Source organism: Cyanistes caeruleus, chromosome Z (genome assembly GCF_971803275.1).
Source record: "Cyanistes caeruleus chromosome Z, bCyaCae1.hap1.1, whole genome shotgun sequence".
In the NCBI taxonomy this organism is placed as follows: domain Eukaryota; kingdom Metazoa; phylum Chordata; class Aves; order Passeriformes; family Paridae; genus Cyanistes; species Cyanistes caeruleus.
In genome coordinates, this window is record NC_141732.1 from 68,272,469 (window position 1) to 68,299,021 (window position 26,553).

Sequence of the window (26,553 nt, forward strand, 5' to 3'; positions counted from 1 at the left end):
ATGGTGATCTCTTCCCGTCCCTTTTTTTTTATTTCAGCCAAGTCTTTTTCCATTTGCTGAAAAGTTAAACTCGCTTGTTGCTGATCTAAAAGAATACTGTCTCTTCTGGTTTTATATTCATGCTCCTTCTTCCCACACTTATATCCTATTTTGGTATGGCCTTTAGACAGAAATAATGTCATACATTTGTATTCCTTGCCAACCTGAAGTCCGTCTTCTGGAACACTTTCAGAAGGTTTCAGAAGGTGCTGTGGCTTAGGAGTAGGTCTGTCCTAACACAGGACAGGTCACCTGGCATGTTTAACTCAGACTAGCAGCTCCTGGAGCAAATTACCCTCTGTTACCAGGGTAGTAAAAAGGACATTTAGCAAACTCCTCTCCAGTCAGCAGGACTGGACAAAGGTGCTGCAACATTGTGCTGCTGGTTTTTTAGATCCAGGCAGGAGAGTCTGAGAGCAAACATCCTCAACATCACCACACTGGCACATTTGTTGCCTGCACACATGTGACAATTATGGTATATCTTCCTCTTCACTGCTGCTATACAATGGGATTAAAAATCCACTTATTCAGTTAAGTTCACCACTGAAACCACATAAATACTTTTTAGTAAAAAAATATGCTTTAACAATCTGATCTTTATACTAGTCTTTCCTGTAGTTTTCTGGTGTTTAAGCTCAATACTATTTACATTATGAAGGACCAGGGTAAATACTCCATCATGGTCACCATCAATGTTTTTAGGATTTTTTTTTTCTCTTCTTTAGTGAATTGATATTATCTGTATTTGTTTTGAATCAGGGGATGGGTTAGCTGTCCAGAGGTTGCTGATGGCTTATCTTTGCTTTATGACTACAAAAAAGCAGCATAGTGACACTGAGGACAATACTCATGGTAAATCTTTGACAAAGATTGTAAGAGAATGGCAATAAATCAATAATTCTGTGTTTTTGAAAGTTAGATCACTTTCCTTCCACAGCTCATTATCATCTTTTTAATAAAAAAAAATCTGGACCAAAGTAAGTTTCTTTGAAACTCTGCAGTGTTAGCACCTGAGAAAAAGTACTTGAAAGAGACTGAGGTCAAGCTCTCAGAATCAGGGTTAATGTCTTCATTAGTATTTCTGTGAGAAAAATATGAATCCAAGTATTGTCTTGAGACCACTTAGACAGCAGGCTCAGTCATAACATCCCAGTGGCAAAATAAGAAACCTATGAAGCTGTAAATACAAGCTTCTAAAGAACATATGACTCAGAGCTGATGCAAAGATTTCTAATTTCCTGGGTGAATAGGCAGTGTGGTTTCAGCAACATTCCTTCTAGATTCACTCTAAGTTTAGGGCTCTCCAAACTAGAAATACCACTGGGTGAGAAATAATAAGGCTGTGTGAGTAAAACACACATCTAAGTGTACTTTTCAAGGACTGTCTTTTTCATGCAAAATGGTAAATTATTCCATTATCTTGAATAATGTTGCCCTATTCTTCTTTCTTTGGCATGCTGTCATGCTTTGTGTCACTCTGGAGAGTGACATTAAAATCTAGAATGTATTTAGTGTAATTAAAACAAGTCATCATTACTTGAGGAATATCTACTTGAGGAATATCTACTTAAGGGATATCTATTTAGAAAGTATTGTGGTTAATACCTTTATTAATATTTCATCTCAGTCTAGAAATCTTGATGTTGGAGCTGTAAAAAACACTCAGATAAGGCAATAATTCAGCTGGCAAAGTTTCCAAAAGACCTGGGCTGGGATATCCCCAGACAAGAATAATAATTCTTAAATGAATATTAAAATAATTAACAAGAAAAAAACCCCACTGGATGATATTAATTGTTGCTTAGCTATAATTTTGGAACCATTTGAGAGATCAAACTTCTGATTTTCAATGTGATCAAGGCTGCTCATGCCTTAAAAAAGGAGTTATGTTCCTGATTCAGAGGAACTTGAACTTCACTCAAAAAAAAAGGAATCTAACTTATACAATTTCTAGCAGTTACTGTAATCTCACACTAGGCCAAGTCAAACTGAAGCAATTTATATTTGTACTGTGGTATGTATCCTGAAATGATGATAACTTTCGGACCTCTGGAGTAAATTGTTATATAAAAAAGATCTATCTGAAAGACAAAAGCATGGATTTTTTCTCTGGCTCTGAAATTTGATTGGACATTTTTTGGTAGAAAGTACATTTCTGTGAAAAAGCCAAAAATACAGCTTTTCAGTAGGTCAATGTTTGTTGAAAGTGTACAGGACACCACTTTTATGTCCTTCCTAAGCACCACTGGGAGTGACGAGTTTGGACATAGTGCTTGAAAATGCCAGGGGGTGATGGGGCTTATGTGAGCTGGCACAGATGTAGGCCACCCTGCTCCTGTCACCAGAATGTGGAAACAGAGGCAAAAGAAAATACCTAATCTGCAAGAAGTAATAAAAAGAGTCAGGAAAAGCAAATACTCAAAACAAAAGATGGCCTCTGCTATAGGTCCCAAAGGTCACGGTTGTTAACAAAGTGGAGGGAGAGGTAATTTGCTTTATTTACCTTTGGCCTTCATTGCAAATTGATTCTAGATACATCTGTTCATTGAATAAAGAAAAACTGTATTTTGAGGGGTTTTGAAACTGTTACTAAGCTTCAGTCAAACATATTAAGGCACTGCTAATATCTTTGACAGGACAGAGTTCTGAGATTCAAAAAATAAATTTCTTGTAACTTCTCTTTGTTTCTTCCAGGGCTAAGGATGAGCATTGAAGTTTTTTCTTAAATAAAACCCAAATATTAAACCAGTATAAAATTATTTTATTCATGCTAAATGATCATTTTAAACTCTGTTTAAATTGCTCGAGGCCTTATTTCTAGTTTGTGTGGAGGAAGCACGTTGTCTTTTGTTTTGTTACAATGCAGACACAGACAGAGGGTGCTGGCTGTGGGGTTGCAGCCATTCATGCACTGTGGCTAAAGCCCTGCTCTCACTTGAATAGCATATCTCAGACACACTGGCATGAATTTAAGGATCTGTCAAAAGGTTTCGGTGAAACAAAGCAGAGCAAGTAACAGAAGTCTAGGGCAGTATAACAAACCCTCGTGTAAAGATAACTCTCCCAGTTCTGCATCTGAGCGCAGTTAATCAGAGCCAGTTCAGGTGTTCTGCCTGTGTCCGTGTTCTGTCGTTTGGGTGACTCAAGCTACCTCTGCAACAAAGCTTCAGGATAGAAGCGTCACCCAACCAGGCTGACGAAAATGCCGGGTTATTGGCAGTGCTGAGGTGTCTCAGATGCTGTCAGTGCCGGGAAACAACCCCTGCCTCTCTTCATCAGTCGGGACAGGATGACTGGAGGCCTCGGCCTGAAGTGTCTGATGGACATGTTGTTTCCTTCTTTTTAATTAAAGATGTTTTAAGAGACCAAGGCAATGGAATTCATAGTTATGCAATCACTAAATTTAATTTATACAAAAAAACCTCTCTGTCAGGAAAAATGTGGCAAATAAAATAACAGCAGTAGGAGGGCTTTTGACTGCAAGGTGTGATAGGTCTGAATTAGAAGCCTCAAACAAGAAACAACTAGGAGCTTCTTTTTCTTGTTTTGAAAAATACCCTCAGGAATTGTATAGGTCGGTGTGAGGACTTGCAAATGGAGTTATTTGGCAAATGACAAGGGTCCCAGAGTTCCAGTGTCTCTCCAGGTCTGCCTAGGGAAAATTTCTTGCAAGTTCTTCTATTCAAAGCAGAAGGCAGCCAAAAGGAAGAGAAGGAGCACAGCGCTGGAAACTGCACTCTAATTCTGGAGATTTTTCCAAAGGGACCTCTCTTGGTGAGCCATGTCTGAGCCAGGGAAGAGAGGAGACAGATTGCTTCATACCTCATATGTCAGGAGCCAGCCAATACCCTATGGATAAAACCAGGAAAACTTCAAGCAGCCAACAGTAGCTCTCCTGGGCTTAGCCAGATGAGCCAAGCTAGCAGGAACTGATAGCCCTGCTCCAATAATTAGGTGTTACAGAGAGTAATAGAGACATTATGCACATGGTTTCCTAGTCCTCTCCTTTCCCACGTTTCTGAGGCCCAGCTCAGACCTGGTGTTACCTAAGACAAAGTCCATTTTGGCCAGGTCTCAGCTCTGTCCACTGCATGAAATCAGCCCAGATTTCAAATCCTTACACAGTCAATAAATGTGAGAGCAGACAGTTAGGGTGCCATGGCAAAAGGCAGGCAGGCAGGCAGGAAGGCAGGAAGTCAGGAAGGCAGGAATTCAACTCAGAGTGATACCTTTTCTTGGACACTAGAGCATATGACCCAGAAGATACCCTGTTTGCAATTGCTGAAATGCTGCCTTCTGAAACCTAGTGCACAACGAATGGCATCAGTGCAGGGAACTCCAGCAAGCAGGTCTCTTATGCTTCCTTTGAACTTCCATTTGCTGTGGCAAACAGCATCACAGAGAATCAGCTAAAGCTGTTTTCTTGGCTTCATTCCAACTATGCTAATCTTAATGTTGAGTCACATATTATTGTTTCTTTAACCAAAATGGCACCAAAATAACCTTCTGTTCCCTGCTGCCACAGCAGAGTGCTTCCAGAAGCCAGAATTAAACCTTTTTAAACCTTTTATTCCCAGGAAAATTACCTGAGTATGGCTTTAGTGGAAGTGTGGAAGCAGAGAGCTGGTATTGCTCTCCATGAAATAGCAGAGTCAGACCTGATCCATGTTAGACCTCAATGCTTGCAATATACCATCAGCCCCACACAGCTTGGTGTTATTTTCTTGCTGTGCAGATTGATTTCAGCTGTTTGGCATTTAAGCTGTATTTTGTAGCATTTATCCAGATCCAAGCACATTTGCATTTACCAATCCATTTTCCCACTGAAAACACTGCCTTTCAGCCTGCTATATTTACCAAAATCCAAGATAATGCTGCATCTAGCTCAGGCTTATGAATTATCTAGGCTGATTTAAGAAAACAACCTTAAATCTGTTTTTACTACAAACCAAAGCACACAACAACATCAACAAGTGTTGCAAAATAAAGGAATCCCAGAGGGAATTACTGCAGTAAATAGTACTGATTTCTCCAGTGGAGAGCTCTTTATTCTGAAACCTACCATGATGTGTTCCTGGAAAGTTGCACTTTCATAGTAATATAAGCTATCCTGTGTCTATAAGGTCAATTAAAAAAAAAAAAATCACTTTCAGACAAACAAACAAACAAACAAATATCACCCTGAAAGCATATTTTTTTTCTCCATCGGCAATCTTTTTTACAACCCAAATTGTTTCTGTAGTTTTGATCAGTATAGTTAGTTAGTCAGGTAGTTTGCAAACAGATCTACATATTTACACAACTGTTTTTGCAGCAAAATTGAAACCAAAGGTTTTTTTGGAATTAGAATTTACATTTGTGCAAAATTACTTTTATCCATACAAGAAAAAACAAAAGATCAAATGCATCATGGTATTAAGACAGAAAAAATTCATTTACGTTGTTCAACTTAATCACAAAAGAAGCTGAAGAGTTCGTACAGATGTAACTGTACTAAGAGTTCTCATGTAAGAACTCCTTGAGTCACAGGGTTCCTAATGACTTTGGTGAACATAGTGGACATTTCAAACAGAATGGTTTATGGATTTTAGAAAATTCCCAGGTGACACCTTCTTCACTTGCTTTCAGCAAAGTGCAAGCATTTCAGCTGTACTGGCACAGAGAGAGAGTACTACACTGTAAGTACGAATCCCACTTTTTGAACCCCTGCATTTCCTTCAGCTATGTAGGTGCTTTTAACACGAGAGATGCTTGACATCTTGCAGGCTGGGGTAGGATAGCCTGATGGCCTCATGGGAGAGCATTTCAGCTTTTCACAAAGTTGTCCACTGGTTCAGGACAGCAGAATATAGTAGCCAAATGGCAGGTGTCCCAGCCAGGACATCTGAAACAAAGCTGCAAGTACATAGTCATAAACTTTTTCAGTTGCAAATATGTATTTGGAGATTGGGGATCAACAGCACCCTGTTGTGTATATCCCACACTTACAATGTATAAAAATATTGCTCCTGTTTTAGCATCAGTGTGCAGGATGTGCTTCTTTTTGTAACTCACCTGAAATTATTGTTTTAGCATTCAAGGAATACTTACACTCAAAATGCACATATTAGCCAATATCAGGTTAGGATCCACATTATATTACTCTTAGAGCACAAAGCACCAAATTTGTGTGGCTTAATATAAGTTGCTTTTAGACACAGAATACTTCTTGCTCTGTGTCTTCTCTTTTTCTTTCCAAACAGATTTCTTGTTGAGAAAGGGGGGGAAAAGTGTGCAGAGCCTGCCTGGCATGTGCCAAGGAGCAAACTGTGTTCATTGTCATAGAAGGAAGGAGATGGGGAGGGGGAAAAAAAAGACAAAAAAAAAAAGACAAGGTGACATACATGAAAGAGAAGCAGGAAACAAAAACAAAAGAGTAAAGGAAAACAGGACTGGCCAGCACCCCACATTCACTTATCTTTGTGACATGCAGTTCATAAACACATGTAGGCACTTCACACAAACAAGGAGGGACCCAAAATAGAGATGCTGTAAACAGGAGAAACAACATCCCACTCACAGTGTTCTTGGGGACAGCTGCCATAAGAACAGTTCCCAGTGACTTCAGGGGTATTTGTTTGTGCACACTAATGTGTGTCTGGAGTCCCAGAAGGAGAAATATAGGGAGAAAGTGTCAGTCATAACTTCTCCAATTATGCAGCAAGAATGTCTATCTGAAAATATGCCAGGCTCCCTACAAACCTCTCCTCACTCCTCTCATTCTTGTAATACCCAGCAACATCACTCACACCCTGTTGGGCTGCCTCTGGGGCAAGAGCCCACAGAAACAGGCCTGCCTCCAAAACAGCTGCTTTTGGTATGCATTATGGCTCTTTTAAAGGAAAATGCTCTAATTAGGTCACCACAGGAGAGGAATAATCTGAGACATCTCCACTTGTGCAGGCTTGACCTTATGAACCAGTTTAGCTGGGATACTGGAACTGGTACCAGATCTTCACTCCATTCCACCGATTACGGCCACAAGAAAAGGCCACATCATTAAAAGTCCTGCTCCTTAAATTTCCTCTCATGTCATTTCCCTTTTTGAAAGCTCAGCTTGTCTGTTTTGCTCGCTTACCAAAAATAAGTACAGCTGAGGAAAAAGTCAGTGCTAATGCCCCTCCTGCACTGGCCATCCATGCCTTATCTGACTTGTGTTACTTGCAGGGGGATAAAAGCCCTATGCTGTGGCTGGTAGTTTTGTCTCCAGCAGACTCAGGAGAAAAGCAATATTGGCCTAAGAATGAGGTCAGCTATTCCATTCCTTGGTCTAATTAAAAAAAAAAAAAAAAAAAAGAAAAAAAAAAAGAAAGCAAAAAGTAATTAATTTTATATAATTGCTCTTGTTTGTTTTAAATAATGATAAACACATTTTTCTGCTTTTCTCTTTTTCTTTTTTCTTGTCTTTTCCTTTTCACTTCTATTTTCTTTTTCTATTTTTGGGAGTTTTTAATGTTTGTTTGCTACTTTATTTGTTTTCTTTTTTCTCTCCACTCTTTCTCCCTTACGTTTTTCTTTTGTTCCTCTGTCTTTCACTTTTCCATTTCTTAAAAATTAGGATAATATTGTTGTCCTGGAATATTCCATTTGTGCAGATCCAGGAACACCCTGATCACTTCCCCCATCTTCAGGCTGTTGTGGAGGACCCCCACAATTAGGATTTATATAGAACAGAGGTTGATGCTGTTCCACACTTGTGCACAGGACAGGAGTGAGGGTCCAGTTATTGACCTGTGATAGTCAGCTGCTGTGGTATTCAGCTGCTGCTGACAGCAAGAAGATGCTGGATTGACATGTGAGAGGGCAGAGGTGCAGGTGGGTTCCTTGGTAATGTATTCAGAGTGCAAAAAATATCCTTGCTACTGAGTCACTGATGTAATTGAAGCCCAGCTCAGTTATTGATCTTAGGCTTTGCCTGCAGGTGTGCTATTTCACTGGCAAACCATCATCAAACCTCTGTATTTCCCCACACATGCAGGTAAGTGTTTGTACTCTTCCCTCTTGAGAAGAGATTCGGCCTTGAAAATGAGTCAGTACTCGAAAAATCTTTTCAGGAGCCCCTCGCAGAGGACAGATGCTTTGATGCTTTTAGTACATTCTCACTCCTTCCAGGTTTCTGCAAGATCCTGTTTGTATTAAGTGGGTCTTCCAGTAATAAATGACTCATATTGCTCTGAATTGAAGGTAGCTGGCCTTTCTTCTATGCAACTCCTGAAAAAGTGCCAAAGAACCTCACTGCTCCACTTTACATAGCTTGACTATATTTAGTATGTGCTATACCACAAACTCTAATATGGCCTGTGAATCTTGCCTTTTGTTCAAGAGATGCAGACTGTTTTCTCAATCTGATGCATGTTAACATGCATTCACATCTCCTGGATTTCCACTTCAGCTCTTTCTTCTTAAACTTTCAGTACTGTGTATGACATAGCAGCAAGGTTACCAGTTCATGCACTGTTTGAAATAGAGGAGAAAACTCTAGTAAGACTTATTTATCAAAAGGCACATTAAGTATAAGAGTCATCTTGGCAGTCTTCTTCCCCACAGTTTTTTTTTCTGTTTTTTCAGAGGAGATAAGTGAGTGGTTAAGATGTGAATTAGTTTTTTCATTGAACTTGGATAGTTTTTGAGGGCAATCACTTGCTGGTTTACCACTTGCTGTTTTGTGGTGTTTTATAGTAAGATTTAATTTTTGAAAAATGAATAAAAAATGTGCTTGAAAACATGAAAATTGGGGGATTTTTCACCGTAATATTTTTCTTTCCAATTACATTAGCATTTAATGGTGAAAATTGAATCATTTTGTGGGAATGTGTTCAGACTCCTATAGAACTCCTGTGGAAAGCCAGCAGTCATTCTGTTTATTTAGACATCTGTACTGGACATATTTTTTGCTGTATTTTGGAAATGCTGGCATGGTTGTTGTGCTACTAAGCACCAACAAGTTCTGATGTCGTTACCTGGATGGTCCCAGAACCCAGTGATCCAAAATTTAAAAATTAGCATTTCAACAGCCTTGTAGATAAGAATTCACAGTTTCTTATACTTTAGTCTTGAATGTTTTGAAAAGATGGAAGTTATTTTTATTTCTGTAATCTGGAAATTTTCAAATGGCTCTGCAGTCATGCTTGCATGAACTTGAGCAGGACTGTTCATAGAATATAGAGTAGTTTAGGTTGGAAGGAACTTTAAAGATCATCTAGTTCCTATTTCTCCACCACAGGCAGGGACACCTTCTGGTAGGCCAGGGTGCTCAATGTCCGATCCAACCTGGTGCTGAATACTTCCATGGGTTAAGACACCCGCAGCCTACCTAGGCAATCTGTTCCACTGCCTCATCACCCTCTTAATAAAGAATTTTCCTCTTAGTATCCAATCTAAATCCACCCACTTTGGTTTAAAGCCACCCCTCCTTGTCCTATTACTACATGCCCCATAAAAAGTCTGTCTTCAGCTTTTCTGTGAGTCTTTATGTACCTTTTAGGTACTGGAAAGCTTCTCTAAAGTCACCCTGGAGCCTTCCTTCTCCAGGTAGAACAACCCCAACTTTCTCAGCCTGTCCTTGTAGAAGTGCTCCAGCCTTCTCCTCTCAGCTTTCCTCTGCCCTTGCTCCAAGGGGTCTTGTTCTGAGGACTGCAGAGCTGGATGCAGTGCTACAGGTAGGGTCTCATGTGGGCAGGGAAGAGGGGCAGAATCTTGCTGCCCACATTGTTCCAAATGCAGCTCAGGGTGCAGTTGGCTCCCTGGGATGTGGGTGAGCACAGCCAGGTTGTGTCCAGCCTCTCATCCACAAGCAGGAAGTCAGATTTGTTGAACTCTCTTTCCATGCTAGAAAGTTGGGTTCCCATTTAAAACCTCATGGTAAATTGTAGATTCCAAGACCAAGCAGTAAATATTTGTGGGTTACAATCCACATTTTTAAAAACTTGTCCCTGAGGTGCTTACTTTAAATGCTTAAGAAAATCAGATTTTCGGAGAACATTTGGAGGTTGAGGAAAATACCTTATATCTATAGAAACTTTGAACTATTATATTCTATTAAAATGATGAGCTGAGACACATGACTTCAAAAGGCATCATCTTATGCACCTTTTTAGGGTCATATATTAACTGTGAGCAAGAGAAGGTCTAGAAAGATGGACCATAGGGTGCAATAATTTGAGATCCCACTTGCTGTTTTTTGCATAAAAGGGGAGAGCTAGTACAATTTAGCATATTTTAGAGTTTTTACTGTTTGTGTGTGGAATTTGTGAAAGATCTTCCCAGAAATGGGTTCATAGACACAGATTTCCAGAGGGGCACATTTGGAAAACACCTTGAAAATAATTACTGTGACAAAATTAGAAGCTTTTCTAAGAAACTTAACAACATATTTCAGCAGCTGGCACTGTCTTCTGATATATTGGAAGTTCAAAACCTCAAAATTATGCTCACAGTAGGAAGCTGATCCTTTCCAGTTGCTCCCAACTTCTCTCTCTGAAGCATTACCATTAAAAGAGCTGTGGCAGTCTCAGCACATCTGTGCTTATGATTTAACACCAAAATATCTCTATTCAAATTTTATCTTTAGTAGCTGAGGAAATTCACAAATAGAAGCAGATGTTCTATGTGAAAAAATATTACCAGAAACTTAGGAACCAGTCCAGATACTTCGGGAATCCATGTTTTCTCTGCTGAGTTTGGATGGTCCTGCATTTTGCACAATACTATTAAAGGGAAATCATGTTTGCTTTTGAACCAGAAATTGTTAGTGCATTTGGAGACAATGCAAAAATGATGCTGCATTCAGGAGACACACACTCCTCTTTTAGAAAGTGAGATCTTTGTCTCTGGAGGGGAGGCAATGGCAGGTTGCTACTGCCTAGGAGTGGGACAGCTTAGACCTGCCAAACAGCCAAATCTTTGGGTGGCTCAGGAATTTCAATGATGGGTTTGGGACAAAGCCATGGGCATTCTTTGGCTTGTAGCAGACCCCATGTGGTGCATAAAACTACTGAAGATGAAGAAGATGAAATGGAAAAGGCAAGGCCATTTGAGAGCCTACAAAAAAATGTTCCTGTAATCATCAAATAACTGTAAAAGTCAGAAGTTCCAGAAATTAAGAGGAAGATATTAAAGATAACACCCTTCAAAGAAGAATGACACATTTTCCAAAATTTTATTCTGTTCCTTGGCCTGTATGGAGGTTGGCATGCATTCTTCCTCCCACTCTGTCTCGCCTCTTTCCTAATTTCCTCACTATATGTAAAAAACATTAAAAAGTTAGGAATTCCTGGACATTACAGGAGAATGAATTAATGGCAAAGATCTTTCTGTGGACTTCTATTTCTATATTCATCCATGCCATCTTAGTGAGACATGAGTTATTCTGGTTTACAATCTCCTTCCCACTAATCAGAATGAGTCACTTATATATAAGAAGTGTTTGCAAAGTGATGTTGAGCCTCTCTGTACACACAGGGCAGTGACCCAAGAGGGAAACTCAATTTTACAACAACCCTTAAATCAATGAGTAAATGGGAAGTGAGGAACTCTATGGATTAAAGATTAGTTGATCACTATCTTTGTGTATTGGCTATATTTTATAGAAATATTATTTTTAACTATCTGGGCAGGGATTTCTTTTTGTTCATGTATTGTCATGCTTATGTAGATTGCCAGCTTTATCTTAAATTTCTTGTTCAATTGCCCCTATAAAGAGCTTTTTGCAAAACTGTGGTGAACTTCCTAACCATCTTTATTCAAAATGATGACATGCTTTGAAAGATTAAATAAAATTATTATTTTTTAGTGCTAATCATAATGAAATGCAGATGTTTGATATTCCCCATTTTTATCAGTGACTCCATTTCACAAAGTTAGATCCAGCAGTAGAGCTGTTACAAGTATTAATATATTCCCAAGGGCAATCCATTCCAAGTGTATTTGGTCTGAAAAAAATGTTTGTTTCCAGTTTGCTCACAAAAAAGCATGCAGTTAAAAAGCTATTCATATTTGTGTTGTATGATCATTTGACCTTTCCCACCCATGCTTAACTAGAGTATCTTTTTTAAATAAAAACCATTTTTGCCTCATGTTACTAATTCCAGATGCTGTGAACAAAACAATAACATATCAGCCCCTCAGAAATAGATGCTCACTCTTCATGGTCCTGAGAACAAAATACTGCACTTTAACTGATCTTGATGAAAATGGTTAAGTACTTAGCTTACAGTCAAGTTAAATGGCTGGCATGTTAAATGACAATCAAGTCAAATGACATTTAGGCCCCTGATGCTATTCCTATAAGGCTCCTGATGGTTTGGTAACGGCAGGAAGAGGAACTGGATCAGATTGACCTGGCAAAGCACTTTCCTTTATGGGAAAAATTAAATATCATTAAAAAACTATTATAATAGCAATTTGGTTCTAGAGAGGAAGGGCTCAAACACCTTCTTGCACATCAGCTGTGTCAGGGCAATGTCCACATGTGTGCTACTTGTCTGTGGCAATGCACAGGAATTTATATGAGCTTGGCATTCTTTCACTAAGGCTGAGCTAATTGGAATTACTTCAGCTCAGCCTGGGGCAGGGAGAATCCACGTACATAGTTACCTCAACTCAGCCAGCAATAGCAGCTTCCTGATGAATGCCAGTGAAATCTGACTGCTGATGGCTGGTTTTCTATGCAGAGCCACAATTGAATCAAAGTGTCCTTCCACTATGAGAGTTTACTTCTGAATTGACCATTAGAAAGAGAAGAGAACATCTGGAATAGGAGCCTGAGGAGACCTGAACTATAAAATGCCTTATAACCAAATTACAGTGACGGCTTCGACCTGGGTAGCAGTCCCACACCTTTATATAAAATAGTTTCCTTTTATTGCATAGGAATTTATTTGTAAACCAAAAAAGCTCAAAACCAAAGCCACTTTTGCGTTAAACAGCACTTATCTCATAAGTGAGCTCATTTGAGCACCATCTCTCATCAAAGAGCTCATTTGACCTTGATTAACATATGACAGAAGTTAAGGCACAGCTATGACTGGTGACAGTCAACACAAATGAGTTAGTATCAAGATGTTCCTTATCTCCCTACAATGTTTCCTGTGGAGATGGGTTGAGCAGAATCTTAGATGTGTCTTGTAATCCTCATCAAGCTCCTGGAGTGCACAGAGCTCCCCTGGTCCTTGCTGCCAGCGTGGCAGCTGCAGCATCCCGAGCACATGAAGGCTCCATGCTGCTGCTCCTGCTCCTCAGGACTCTGCACCATCACTGGGAACAGCACCACGAGTGACACTGCCAGAAATTCACAGCACTGCATTGCCTGGGAAATGTGACCTCATGGTCCCAACACTAAATGCACAATTTCCAGAGTAATGAGCAAAACTACCACTGTCACACATGTGCATTTAAGAGGCTTTCAGGTCATAGGATGGATACACAGTGGCAGAGCATGTAAGTGACGACAACAGCTGACAAATCTCATAACAGATCTGCTGCAGATAAAACATAAAAGAAATCAAAGTGACTTGTATTGTAAACCTGGGATTTTTCTTCCTAGTTGATGCTGTTACCCAGCTACTCCCTGGTGAGAGAAACAGTCACAGGTGACAGATTTCTTCCAGCACATTAAATCATTATGCACATCATAAACATCAGTCTTCATTTAGATTCTGGGAAGTTGGAATTGAAAGCTCATGATGTTTTCCTATCATTCACTCCTAGATACACATGACCCAGTCCAAACACGCTGTTTGGTGAATTACTTGTCTTAGAAAGGATTCCTTTTAGCACACATCTGTTGGTGTTTTTTCCTTGCATCTACCAAATGAAAGATTATGCAACCTTGCCTTAGAAGACAGACTACATTTTTCCTTAATGTCTTTCTTTTTGCCACAATTGCTGGTGTTAAGGAACTACAACACATATGCAGGAGGAAATTGAGTTTGTTGGTGTTTAATCAATACCTTAATTTGGGGTTTGCTTAGAATTTTTTTCCTCTATTGATTTTCCATAGTTTCTTGCACTTGTGTTATCATTAATCTTGCCAGTATTAGAAATGGCTGGTACTGAAAATGTTGAAAAATTGCAAGTAAAAGTCTACATTAAAATAAATACACCTGAAGGCATGCAGATAATTTTCATATCTCAAAATTCAAATGAACATAAATCCAAGTATTTTCCAGCATGAGATGAAACTAAAAGTAGGAGCACTCATCCTGAGTTTTTATGGTCACAAGAAATTTTTTCCACTTATTGCATTACTATCTCAAACATGCTGGCCAAACTTACTGCAATACATGCTGTTAGATGGAGATTTTCATTAGATTATGTTTTTTCTGTCTCTTTTTTCAACTTAATTTCAGAGATTAATATTATATTAAATTTAATATAAATTTAAGACTCAGATTTCCCTCAGTTCAGCCAAGCCAGAAAAACTAATGCACCTTTTCACCTGTCACGAGCATACAAAATACCCTAAAACATACGTTGCACATCTGAGTTATGTAAAAATGACCTCATATTCATAACTTAAATGTGCTTGGATTTTTCATTAAATTCTGTTTGCTAAGAAGTAGATCTCTTCAATTCAATTCAAACCTTCCTAGACCAAGCTCTGGGGAAAAAAAAATGTTTAAATTGAATGAAATGTGTAACTATGCAGAATTCTCATTTTGAGACACATGCTGCAAAATGTGTGGCACTTCCACAGGGAGAGAAACCCAAGAATACACTCTGTGATCTTTGCAAAATATTTTCTTTTTGTAAGATAGAAAGTGAGAAGCAAATTATTGTCAGGCAGTTGACAAGTGTTATAATGGCTTGGTAATGCAAGCCTCAGAGAGTTTTAATATAGTTATAAAATGGATCGGTGTATCTATAAAAAGAATAAGTAAAAAAGATAAAACACCACTGAATAATTTCCAAGTCTGCATCACAATAAGGTTATGTCATTCACTAGAACTATGAAGACATAATCAAAGACTAATGATTCACCACTAAGCCATCAGAATTCCTGAGTTTACAGGGCTGTTAGCAAGTGAATAAATGATAGATGAACTTAGGGATTGCTCCACAAGAACAAAACTCCTCCTTCTTATCTAATTTTTTGTGTCATGGACTGTATAGTGTATCATACTTCAAAATCTCACCTACACATACTTAGGGTTAAAATGTATATATATATAATACTAAGCAATTTTATTCTGACTCAGGAAGTTTTCTAGCTGAATAGAACACGGGTCATTCTTATTCTTCAAAATGAATGTTGCTTTTTTCAGTAGCAGAAGTCTTTTATCTCAGAAAACTTTGTGTCTTTCAGCACTTTGCATGAAAGTTTATTACCTGTTCTGTTCTACTTCATCGTTGGTATACCGTCTCTGAATCTTCTCATCCCTTTTTAGAATAAATACTGTGTCTGAAAAATCTCCCTGGTGTATACTTACTGTTATCTCTCAGGCCTTTCTCAAGGCTTTCTGAGCCCTTTTTTCCCTTGAGAAAAGCTCTTTCCACATATTTCCAGTGAATGATCATTTCCCTGGTGAGAGAAATCTACATAACTTCTCTCATGTAATCTGTTTGATGTATTTGAGGCACATACATATTCCTGACACTGCATTGTTGAGATTTCTTTGCTGCCTGTTTAGTTTATTTGCTAATAACTCCTTTAATGCATGAAACAAAATTTTCACTAGTTTTAAAGAATAAAGAGTTTGAAGTGCAAATTGAGATATTTGGTGCCAAAGCCCTTCTCTGGACACTTTAATCACAACTGGTTGCAGTGTTGAACTTAATCGAAACTGAAACCAGCGTGGGCTTTTCAAAGTACAAAAAAACCACTTCAGTAATGGCTGTGGACAATTAGTATAAAAACGTGTGTTCCCTCTTGCCAAATTACACATTTACTTCTTACGGTAACATCATTGTTCAACTTCACTGTGAGGTTTCTTAGCTACTTTTCTTCAGCACCACATCTACCATTATGAGGAAGTACTGAAATATGAGTCTGCTTTCAAGGGACTAAAGATCTTGTGTGATCAGTCATTTAGGGATAAGTAGACTGGAGAATTTCAAGACCCTTCTCCTCTTTAGTTAGAGCTACTGAACTGAGAATACTGGTAATTGATCTGGTAATCCACCATCTGTTACTTTACTGTTTCTGATGGTATGGACATTTAAAGCCTACAAAATAGCTGGACACAATACACATTTTTCAGGTTCATGATCTGTTAACAGAAGAGACAGCTGAACACTGTAATACCATTTTTTTTGTGAGAGATGACATCAAGCCAGACTTAATGTCACTGTAAATCTTTCTGGATGGGTGATCATCTTTTTCTTCTGCTTACAGCAGTGTCTGGTGTGTGGTAGGCTGTGGCTCTTAAGTGCTAGGATTACATTGAGTCACAGCTGTGAGAAAAGGTAAAGCTTTTTGGTCGGAAAGGTGGGGAATTAGGTGATGTGAGTAGTCCCACAGTGTGGATAGGACATAAACAAGAAGGCCTCCCCTATCTTCTAAGCAGTCCTCTGTGGCACTGGGAAGTAGCTGCAGCTGGGTCCTTGGTTCCACATGCCTCAGGTGGAAGGAGCTAAATGGAAAGCACAGGGCCAGAGCAATTCTGGTGTAGTTGTATCTGTGCTGAATATGTATGCTAGGAGGCACATGCAACCAGACACATATAAGCAGACTTCTGGCATTCTTTGTAGTGGAGTCTATAAATAAGAAGGTTGAAAGAGACTTACTTATTTTTGTTTATGTCCAGGAGCATACCAAATATGTTACATTCCTGTGATAATTCTGACCATTGCCCAAAATTTCCCAGTATTCTTGAGAAAGGGAAGAATACTACTCCCAATGTTAATAGCAGGAATATCTTCTAACCAGTATGACAGCCGTGAGCAGAAGATGAAAGGAAAACATATTAAGAAATCAAGAGCTGGCTTCAGGAGGTAGAATAATGAGTCAACCATATGGGAAATTAAGGTCATGAAATGCTTGCCTGCATCTTACTCAGGGAGTTGCTTAGAAGGCTAGCAGTGAAACCTGAAACTGTATGAAACTGACTTGCTTTTATACTGCATTGCAACTCTGAAAATGACTGTGGATTTCTCAAAACAGCCACCAAATGCCTGCAGGAAAGCTGTGTGGTGCCATGGCTCTTTCAGCCAGCAGAGACCACAGTTGTGTGTCCAATGGCTCCATGGAAGCATGTTGTGACTCTGCTTGCCATGGGCTGGCCACCACACAGCTGTGTCTGCACAGCCTGAGCCAGGAGGTCCTGCTGATAGACCACAGTGCTGTGTGCTGGTGTCCAAACGAGTCATGAAAAAGGAGTCTGCAACTAGGAAAAAATACAGAGCAATGAAATGCTTGCATAAGTTTGGGTGTGAGGCAATAACACAACCTCAATAATTTTTTTGTTCATGGGGTCCTACAACGTCTTCCAGTAACCTGCATCTGCTTTCTGGCACAGCTTTTTGGCACTATTGATTTCCCTTTCTATTAATGAGGGATTTCTTTTTCCTGAGACCAGAAGGCTCTACCTTTGCTGAGATACTGAAATAAATTGAACTGAAGATACTGAAATAAAGTAAGCCCTTTCTCTTCCATAGTGAGAACAATCCTTGAAACTTTTCCTTGCCATAGCATGTCTCTGAGACTCATGACTGTTGCCATCTTCAAAAACCTTTATTAAATCTTAACAAACTCTGAAAAGATGGAGAAGGAGAGGTAATTTTCTATATTTTGGTAATTTCCAGCAAAGTTGTGTACCTCTAAACCTGTTTAGACTATGGTCAGCAGGAAATCAGGCACCTTAATTTGGGGAAGAGACAATTCATCCTAAAATAAGTAATCTACAGTAGGACAATTGAGTTGTGGGTTAGAAGCATCTGTTTTGTTCTGTTGACTACAGAGGGTTGCTGCCTCTCCAATCCAAGAGACATTTGCAAACAAAACCAACCTATTCTCACTCCCTCTGGATGCACATGTATTAGAAGTGTGGGAAAACCAACCTGTCTCCATGGAAATCACCTTTGATTTGCAATAGTATAGATACTACCTCGTGTTTCTGTGCCTGCTGTTTAAAGAGTAGACTATCTTCTCTGAATATTGCATTTAATATTGAATTTATTTGGTTGGGCACAGAACTGCACAAATTGACCTTGTTGAAGATGTACATAAACTGGGATTTTGTATCACTCAGGGAAGATTTACCAGCACACGTTGGAAGTAGCTTGAGAGATCTTTGCCTAGCATTTCACATGTAAGACATAAACCTAAATAACCTCTCACTCATTATTTAACTGTGCCTTCTCTGTAAGTGAGTTAGAGGAGTTATATCAAACCACATTTGATTCTTTTGAACCACCTTTTCTGATCAGGTGTTTGTTGCTATCCTTCAAACTGAGCTCAGGAGTTTGTTTGTGGTAGATTTCAGGCTTTTCCCAGATATCAGCTCTTTTTGCAAGGAACAGAGGACCATTCTGAGCATTCCTGGACATCAGTAATATTATTTTGCTTTTTATTTCTAAGCAGATGACTTTCTTTTATTGTTGGAGTATTGTTGGATAATTTCTTCATAAATAATGTGTAAAGGACCTGCTGGCAGTCATTCCAGAAGGCCCTAGTGAACAAATCATAGTGTCATATTATATGCATACTTCCACAGATATGGAATTTTTAAATATTGGTCAGCTTATCCACTTCATTTTTCAGCTATGCCAGTAGTGTGGAAAATGAAACCTCAGCACCTGGTATTTAGTTGCATTAGGAATCCTTTCAGTCTCTTGCTGGGCCCACTCATAGGGTTGGTCACGTAGGGAAAAGACTTCAAATGTCCCATTATCTTCAGCTACATTGTCTCCATACTGCTCACCACCACAGTCTGATGATGTGTCAGGTCTTGGTTCTTCTTTCCAGGGAGTGGTTTAACCTGAGAGGGGCTGCTGCATCTTTTGCTGCATTCCTGGAGAAAGAGAGCTTAATAAGCATGGCTGTGGTATGACAGGCTAGACCTTGCCCCACCAGACCTGCCATGCTGTCTGCATCAGGATAGATAAGTCGGATTGCCACTTTCAGATGTTTCCCCTCTGAAAAGTGGTCCATAGGATATGAGATATAAATTCTTTTCCTTCTTGGATGATATTATTGCTCATTTTTTTATCTTAGTATACTGAATACATTTTTATACTCTTTTATTACTCTTCAGCGTCAGTTTGCAGAAGGAAAACTTCCAATGTACTCATGTGCATGTGTACATGTCTTAAAATGGTATATTAATGTGTAGATCAGTTATTTTCTGAAGAAGAGCATCTAAGACCTAAGTTATCAGTACGGCACTTAGATTACTTTCTACAGAAACTGAATGTACATAGTCACTTCCTGAAGGTTCAAATAGTTTAATGCCAACAATGAAGATAGTCCCCTAATAAACCCCGTAATATTCCCTATTTTAAGAAAGGAAGTAATTTTAATTCATCTTAAAAGCATTTTAATTCATCTTAAAAGCTTTCATCCATTCTCAGTCTTTAATGTCTTTAATATGACTTGAATAAGAGTTCAGAACCTGATTCCCAGTACCAACCTCAGCATTTCTTGTTCTGTAAACCATAAAAGGGTTCCCTTTCCATAACAGGGAAATAAAAGTGCCTACTCTTATCACTCATCTCTTCAATTCTTCATCTTCTAACACTAGTGAGAAGCAGCATTTCAGATTATGCACACCATTGCATTTCCCTTCTGTCAGAACAGAAGCTTTCTGCAGCAGCATTGACCAATACCCAAGTAGGGCTTACACATCATGACCTTCCTTGCAGGTATGAATTTCTATAACAATTCATATAAAGAAGAAAAAAAGGTATAATCAACTCCCTGTGTAGTTTTGTGTCAAATATTTGGTGCTCAGTTGCAGGAGACCCTTATTGCCATGGTCTTCCCTGGCTCCTTTGTGTTCCTTTTTTTTTTTTTTAGGAAAAAATCATTATGAAAAGAATTTTGAACAATTTTTTGGCTGTAAGTTTATCCCATAAAACATCACACACAAGAAAGCTCTGCAGAATTTTTGTTCACATGTATAGCTGTGAAGAGAAGTTGGATTCCAGCATGGGGGGAACATAACATTATGTGATGTTTATAGAGCACAATGGCATAAAATGTAGGAAATAATCTAGTTATTTCCTTTACTAAGTACTAAACATTGTATTTGTTAATTATTTAATTATGATTTCAGAAATGAATTTTTAATGATGGAGGGAGGACAACAATAGTTAGTAATTAGGGAAATGAGAGACTGTATTTATGCAAATAAGCCCAGCCCTTCTGTTTCCTGGATGACAAAATGTTATGGAAATATGATTTCATAAGGTATGCTAATTTATTTTGGAAACATGGGAAATAATTTTCCAAGCAAACATGGAAAAAAAGATTGACATTTTAGTGGGGCTACATTATTTTACACACAGAAATTCTGCATCCTGAAAAACACCCGCAATTTCAATTTTGACCATGATTCACTAGAGTACACACTTCATTTTTGACCTGTAAACATGTTAAATAACACACAGACAGTGAAACAAATAGAATATAAAATGAAAGTGAATATTTAATTGAATTCAATTTTTTGAACAGATAGCTAAATTACATATTTTCTCATAAGCTAAACAATGCAGTAGAATAATGTAGTTTCACTTTAGAGAGCTTTCAGTTAATAATGAAATATATCTAGTGAATTTTAAAGACTTTCTTAAACCAGATCTTTTCAGTTAAATGTCATCTTTATTGTTTTAGTTTATGACACTGTTATTAATTATACTAGTGCAACTATATTTTTATCTGATCCTCGTACCTAATGCTCGCAAGATGCATTTTGTTTCTGTTCAATTCCTGTTGGTCTAAAATCTACATTGTTTACTATCCTTGATTTCACAAAAGTCATGGCATCCTAATTCATAAATAAAAGTTAAAAGCAAAAGGAGTTAAAAATTTTCTTGCTGCTATTTTTCTTACTCCAAGAGGATGATAAAAATGTTACAGATAACTAAATGTGTCATTTATCCACACGAAATTATCTCCATAAAATGAGTATAGTGCTGAGCTGTAATTGTCTGCAAATATTCATGAGGACAATCTACATAACTAAATCCATTCATTGGCAATTGCAAGAAAGAGTCCAAGCTGAGCAGTCTCAAGAGCTTCATTATTTCTACACTGAATAAAGAAACAGGAAATGAATGGGGTGGTTATATAAATGAGCGTAATACTTTGGACAGAATGAAATTCACATGATTAGCCTGAACATTATACAAGTAGATCTACTGACTTCATAAATGACATACAGACGTAATTAGGATTTCCCAATCCTTGTTTATTAAACTGTCCACAAACTTGAGATCTGTAAAACAAAACCCCAAGTGGTGAGATGCAGTTTGATAATATGCATTTGCAGTTTTGTGTGCATATTATAAAAACTTATGTTCAAATTTTGATTTTAAGTGGGATTTTTAGACATTATAGAAGAAATGAAACATTTTAAAAGCTGCACATATTATGATTTTATGTGAGTTTAATTGTATCACTCATATAAAATTTTAAAGTAGATTTTATAACCGTATTTTCACCATGGTAAAATCTTAATGCACAATAGAAAGACCACTGAATGAGGCAAATAATAATTAACACTATCTTTGCTGAACTATTTTCTTTTTCAGTTTTTATTTGTTTGTTTTGGTTTTTTTGGTGAGGTTTTATATTTTTTGGGGGGGAATGAGGGGGTGGGGAGCTACATTTTGTAATTGTTAGATTTTTTTGAAAATCCCCAAACTGTATGATGGTAATCCAGTCCAGGTTTTTTCCCACCTATGGAGAAAGGAATTTCTCCCATCTATGAACTCCACAGAAAATGCCTATAAAGAAATAAATAATTGAAAGAGTAGTCAGATTTTCTGTCACGTCTTACTTGGGAACAAACAGTACAAAGTGTTTTCTCATTATGTGGAACACAAGGATTCAATAAAAAAGTGGAGTTGGCCAGTGGGTAGCAGTTCCAGTACATGAAACATTGATGTTTCAAAATTTGTTTTTTATTCTGGGTTAGAATAGAAAAGAAACCATGCAAGCATTTTGAAAAGGAATTCTGTTGAAACAAACATTCTTAAAATTGAAAAGGACTGTTTTCTTAATTTCTTTTTCAATGAAAATGAGTCTTGAGTTGAAAACTGTAGTGATCCACTAGCACCTCTGTAAAGAGGTTTGGCTTTGGCAAAACATTATGCTACATCAATAAAATAAAATAAAGTGTAAAAGTACATGTTATCAAATTTTTTTGTGATTTCTAAGACAAAGTAATCTGCAGAAACTCAGTGATTATGCTTATCATAGCAATCATTGCATATTACAGCATCTTGGCGTAGAATTTTAAATTAATGACTAAAACATAAACTTTGAATCCTTTTTTACTTTAAGAAAAGGGTGGACACCATCCACGTGCACAAACATAATCCATAATTTCCACTCAATTATTTGGCCAAAAAATTAATGTTTTGTCATCAATTTTTTCCACATGGGGATGATACTACTTAAATATAATGACAGTGTGATGAGATGATGCTTATTTTATGACTTTCTTTAGTACTGCCATTCTTTCTAATAGACCAGAAGCTGTTAACCACATGAAGTTGGCAACTTAAACCTGCTCACCATTAAGTACATTTGCTCTGCAGCCTCCTGTAGAGAAGAAAGCTTTCTGCTAATATATCCCAACAGTTTGAATGCTCTTCATGGAGTCATACAATTTTGGTCAGGCAGCATATGTAATTTTTTGTGTTTCTGATAATTTTTGAACCATAACCTGAGATGTACAATGTCTCTATTGGCGGATTCAGCCATAAGAGCCAAAATCTGGTGCAGTCCTGTGGTGTTTGATGTGCATGATGACTCTCAGGAATCTCATGCCAAAGGCCAGGGTCCAGGTGCCATCATGTAAATGAGAGGTTCCATGGCATTACAGTGAAAGTCCAGCTGAACATCTCATAGTGGGGTTATTACTGTTCTCAAGTACACCATGGTATTCCATGAGCAAAGACCTGGTTCAACAGGGCATCCAGGGACTTGGCGAGACTTCCTACTAGATTGGGAGTCTAAATTAGGTGCATAAACCTAGTTAAATTTCTGTAATTCCTACCTTTCTGTAATTCCTACCTTTCTGTAATTCCCAGGACTCAATTCCCCTCACTCCCCTCAAAAAACCCCACAGAAGAAAGACTGCATACTTCCTTTCTTGTACTTTTCCAGTGGCAGCAGTTGTTGGCCTCTGACTGCAGCAGCAGAAAGGTAAATAAGAGCTTGGCAGGCCCCATGCAACTCTGTCTTTATGCTCTTTGCTGATAAATGCATCTGTCTTCAAAGCAGGGGCACAGGGTATCAATATTCAGTCTTCACCTAGATCTGAGTAATCTGTCATCTTTGCATGCATCAGATACCAAATGTTTAGGAACTGCAAGGCTCCCTGCTCCAACAAAATTTTCATCCTTGCCTTTCTAATGAAAAGTGCCCTTATGCTGTCAGGTGTAGTGGGTGACAGCTTTTGAAACTATTTTTTCTTTAATGAGTCTCCTCAACTGATGCTGATGTTCTGAACTGTTGATGCTCAGATCATGAGTACAAATCTGGTCATCCTTTGAATCCCACCGAATCTTTTGGCCTTAGTCACAATACCGAAGAAAGATACAGAAAAGGGAATACAAGATTCAGTGTGATCACAGCTATGGCTCACAGCCTCAGCAGCTGCCCCACAGAGCATTTTACAAGAAGCAGATCTTCAGAATCATTTCCTTTTTATCCTCTAGTTCAATGTCATTAAGAGAATCAAACCTCAGAGTTTCTTTCTAACCACATAGTCTTAGGGGCTACTTTTAATGTTTCCCTCTGTAATTTGTAGCCTTCTCTCTATGCATTTATGTAATTAGTAGCAGTGATTAGACTTCACATTTTTAAAGACAATGTTACTTTGAAATGGATTTGCATCACGTATGCAACATATTTTAATACATTTACTAGATTTCAAAGTCCTTCCCAGGGCTCAGCCTGGGAGCTATCAGGTGGGTAGCAGTTCTCTTTTAATGTATGTGTTGCAGGTGTTGTGCTTGTATAAACCCCCAAAAGTATTTGATTTTGTCCATCCTATGGAACAAGAAGATATAATTTCAATCTGTGAAGAGCGGAGATGAGGCACTGGTTGTTGTGAGCTAACTGGTGCAAGACAAAAAATCTATCTGGGTGGCATCTAGTCAGTGGAAATATATTTGGGAGCTGCTGCTGCCCTTGTGAGCTGCAAGTCAATTTCTGGTAAGAGTAAGCCACTGAGCAGGACTGTATGAAGGATAATATGCTGTTGTCTGACTAAATGACACTTCTGGGAAGATGCCGGTACCTAGTGAAGGTCAGGATCTAAGGAATTTCATCACTAGACTGGATTTAGAGTAATTTTGGCATTTAGCTGTGACTGACACCAGTTAGCCTATTTTTTCAGCCACTGACATTACTGACAGTGTTGTATGACATTTTTCTGCATATTTATATTCATAGAAATACCATAAAGCAGTTATCACTGGTAATTTTTAGTGCATTTTAAAAAAAGCATACGCCTCATGCTCAGGGATTACATGTTACTATGAACCAGCTCCCATACAATGAAAATACCAATGCCCAGGTAAGAGATTTAGGATATTACCATGAAACCCAGAATCTCAGTTCTGAAGGAAATATCTTCTTGTTTACAGCTGTCTCTGTCATAAATACGAATAAATTAGGAGTACCATTGCTGTTCTAACCCAGGCCAGACTTCAAAGCAAGATAGTGCCAAGATGCCCCTTGAAAAATATCTGTGAAGGAGAGAAGTCTGCCTGATCTTGAAGAAACGCTAGGTGAGTATCACATAGGCTGTGATTCATCCTGGAAAAAAGATGCAGTTGCTCCTCTCACTGCCTCATGCTCAAGCCTATAAAAAAGAGGATTGGTGGACTTTCCTGGAAGAGGAGAGAAAGAATCCCCAGGAACACAAAGAATGTAATATTAACATATAGAATGAGTGGATTAAAATGGAATATTCTGAATTTAAGACAAATTTAAACATGCTATTACCATTTCCACCAACTGGTCTTTAAATATTTTTTTTTCCAAATGTCATGGGATGAAGTTATTGTTTACTTTTCAGAAATTTTAATCTATGTAAAAAAACCCAACACGTTCAGTAGTACCAGCTCAGTAACGCAGCTGATCCTTCTTTTGAAGGTGAAGGATAGAGGTGATATTTGGTTTGACTTAATTTATGGTGGCTCTAGTTCAGGGTGGGAAAGAGAAAATTTCAAATCCAAGATGTGACTGTATAATGAAAATTATTCCCTTGTGCATTTGTCTTATAACTGCTTAGTATTTTTGGGCAAGAGAAGTGTTCTGAAGGGCCAGTGGTGGTTGAGGATGACACAGGTTGTTGGCAGGAGGGGGCACAGGTCAGCAGCTCTTTGGGTGGTGGCTGTGCTGCCGTGCCAGTCATGCAGCCTGGCTCAGAGGGGTTGTGGCTACTGAGTCACAAGGAGCTGGTGGGCAGTGTGACTCTGCTGCTCAAGCCGGGCTTACATCCCAAGATAAATGGTGGGTCTGGAATAGAAGCTGCTGAGGAATCAGTGCTCTTGGCAGTGAGAGAAGATGATCCCACCAGATCTGCTGAGGCAAACATGGCTGGGTTACTCTGGGTATGAGTTGTCATGTCCCCTACATCATCTCCCCCTCCAGAGAGCAGGACATGCTGAGAGATGTCAGCAACACCAACAGCACACATAGAGGACAAAATTTTGTCATGGATTCATGGCCATTAAGGCAGGGCTTGGCAGAATTATAGCTTCCTTTTGGGTGTATGGGACATCTAAACATATGCCAGAACAAGGGAGCTAACTGTGGTCAGGAGCTGCCTAAATATTAAGCAGGCTTTTAAAATCAAGACCATTTTGTTTTCATGTAACCATTCAAAATTTGTGGTGGTTTTAAGCCCTGCGTATTGCACTATATGACTATGTGATGTTGTAGGCAATGATCTAGATAAATCGTAAGAGCTGCCACAATATCAACATTACAATGTCTAGAGTACAGAAACTACACATATGTTTCTATACATGAATATAAACCATATAGGAAATGTGCATGTACCAAAAGAATGAAAGAAGAAATTATACAAGCTCTTTCTTATACCCACTCACTGTTCAGGAATGTCACACATTGAATGTCACAGGCAAGGATATGTAAATGATTTTCATAGATTAGTTTAGAATTATTTTGTAATCTGTGAACCAAGAGCTAATTATAATGATCTTAATAGACACATAAATGTCTGTTTAAGCCCTTGGTTGCTGCAATCTTTTTGGTAATCAATTTAATCCATGATCATTGCAAATGGAACTTGAAATGTGGTTAGGTCCTAATAAGGTTATGGATTCAGC

At 38.4% G+C, this 26,553-nt stretch overlaps 2 long non-coding RNA genes across 2 annotated transcripts in view; one reads left to right on the forward strand and one right to left on the reverse strand.

The window, feature by feature from the left end:
• LOC147648545 (uncharacterized) overlaps positions 1-26,553 on the forward strand; it is a 58,573-nt gene that overhangs the window by 16,878 nt on the left and 15,142 nt on the right. The window contains exon 2 of the long non-coding RNA XR_015281214.1: positions 24,841-24,984. This is a non-coding gene — a long non-coding RNA (uncharacterized LOC147648545). The remainder of the gene's footprint in view (positions 1-24,840; positions 24,985-26,553) is intronic.
• On the reverse strand, positions 3,426-6,891 carry LOC147648546 (uncharacterized). The gene is made up of 3 exons (XR_015280215.1): positions 6,784-6,891; positions 6,602-6,679; positions 3,426-5,937 (listed from the first exon to the last, which is right to left on the reverse strand). It is a non-coding gene; the product is annotated as an uncharacterized LOC147648546 (long non-coding RNA).